Source organism: Euprymna scolopes, chromosome 30 (assembly GCF_053919585.1).
Source record: "Euprymna scolopes isolate OS-2025 chromosome 30, ASM5391958v1, whole genome shotgun sequence".
NCBI classification, from domain to species: Eukaryota; Metazoa; Mollusca; class Cephalopoda; order Sepiida; family Sepiolidae; genus Euprymna; species Euprymna scolopes.
In genome coordinates, this window is record NC_136511.1 from 29,225,157 (window position 1) to 29,227,466 (window position 2,310).

Sequence of the window (2,310 nt, forward strand, 5' to 3'; positions counted from 1 at the left end):
TTCGTTCGCGCCTGACCTCCATAGAATGGAAATATGTCACAAAGTTTAACAAGGTTTTTTTAATATAGATCCACAGAATATTGTGATAAGTGTTTCAGTGTGAACAGGTATGGTATAATAAATTATGGAGTTTATCTATTTTCTTTTTACTTTCATCATATTTTGCTTTGGTTTTGATACCTCCAAATTCTAAGCTATCTCTTTACACCCCTTCCTTTTCATAACCTATCATACTTTCATAAATCAGTTCATTTTCTGTAGGCTGTTTTTGAACCCAGTCAACGACGGGTACTTTTGCTAGTATATATATATATATATATATATATATATATATATATATATAGAGAGAGAGAGAGAGAGAGAGAGAGAGAGAGAGAGAGACAGACAGACAGACAGACAGACAGATAGACAGACAGACAGACAGACAGACAGAAAAAAGAAAGACGGGTGTAACAAGGGATAGACAGAAAGGCGAGTGGGTGAACGATGCATTTTTTTAAAACGCACGCACGCACGCATCTACCAGAAAACGAATCTCGTAGCCACGAATACCTATTAAGATGTGAAATGCAAAACTCTTTAATATGTCTGTGTTTAAAGCAGACATGAAAATACCTGAAAGATTCACATACGCGGTTTCTTTTTCTTTTACATTTTTTTCTTTTTTTTTTTTTTTTTTTTTTTTCATCTTCTGAGTATGGCCGCCCCTTGAGAGCGTAGCACGTGTAGTTTATCTCTCTCCGTGTTGATGAGTGCGTTTTCAAGGATTCGTTGATGGGAACCTAAACAGATAGAATCGGCGAAATAGAGCGAAAGAAAGAGAGAAAGAAAGAATAAGAGAAAGAAGGGGATATAGAAAGAATAAAGAATTAATGAGAATATATATGTTCTAACTGTAACAGACAAACTGACGGAGAAGGGTTGTTTGTATGGATGCGCCAAAGCATCTAAAAAAATCTATTTTAAACTTAAGCATAAAAAGAAGTAAAGTATTCGACCATAGTCGAGTGCAGCCTAAACTTTCACTTTTCATTAGCTATTACACCGAGATGTAAGGAAAAGAGATACTTCTTTCCCAAGTTAACTCCACTTACCCTTGATCCTAATCTTAGTATTCTAACCGCTTAACAGGAGGCATCATTTTGTGATTCTTTAGTATGACAAAACTTAGGAGTGAACCGTGGTCTTTAGGTTCATAAGCGAACGCTAACGCACCCAAAATTTACAAACCGATAACGGATAGACAGAGCATTTTATATGGATGCATGGACCATTCGATCTAAGCGTTATCCGACATCCAATACACTCTTATCTCTCTATTTATCTACCTATCTATTTTTCTTAATAAACCTGATGCTTAAAATCAAAATGTTTTCCTCAATACCAAAACCACCAGTCTAGATCGTTGTTGGGACAGCTTTTTCCCCTGGTTGCTAATGTATGACTTTTGTCATGTGCAGTTCTAGGAGATCCAATCTTGAAGATCTACCTTCTTCATTAGTTTATTTCTAATCACCTAACACGAGTTTTCTAAGAGTACCGACTGGGCTGCCCTGACATGTTTTGCAGCTCAAACTTTACATCTTCTAGTGTCCATGATCTTTAAATCACACTTTCCGATCTAAACTGATCTGATCTTAACCGTTTGACTAAGATCAAAGTGTATTATATGTATAAAATTACATTTCATCGGTTATTTCCTCGTTGAGTGAAGAAAAAATCTTTCCAGATTGGGACAATTTTAATTTTTATCCCAATCTAGAGTACCCTTTTTGGTGTTTACTTGATTTTTCCCCCACATTAAAAACCGACTTAGTGGGGAGGTAAATAAATAGAGATATTTTTTTTTTTAAATAACGCTAACTGGAAAACCATCTATGCTGGGCGAAATGTTTTAAGCAGAATCTTTAAAAAAAATTGTTTTAATGAATAAAGCTTATAGCGAGTATTTGCCATTCATATTGTTTTCATTTTTGGTCCCCCAGACAAAAACAAGGGTGGACCTGTAAATTCACCCTTGTCCGTTCGTCCGTTCGTCTGTCCGCACTTTTCTCAATAACTACTACACCTTGGAATTTTTTTAAATTTTCCACAAAGATTAAACATGATACGAGTAAAAAAGTAACAGAACGGATTTTCCGGGAAAACTCGGTTGGCCCTTAAGGGAACTTTTCGTGTTAAAATCGCTAAAATTGACACTTTTGTGCTTATTTTAAAAAAAAATTGATGCCTTGGATTTTTATAAAACATTCTGAAAAGTTGTAACTGGTTTCTATATAATTTTGTTTGTCTATACTTTGCAATAACTCT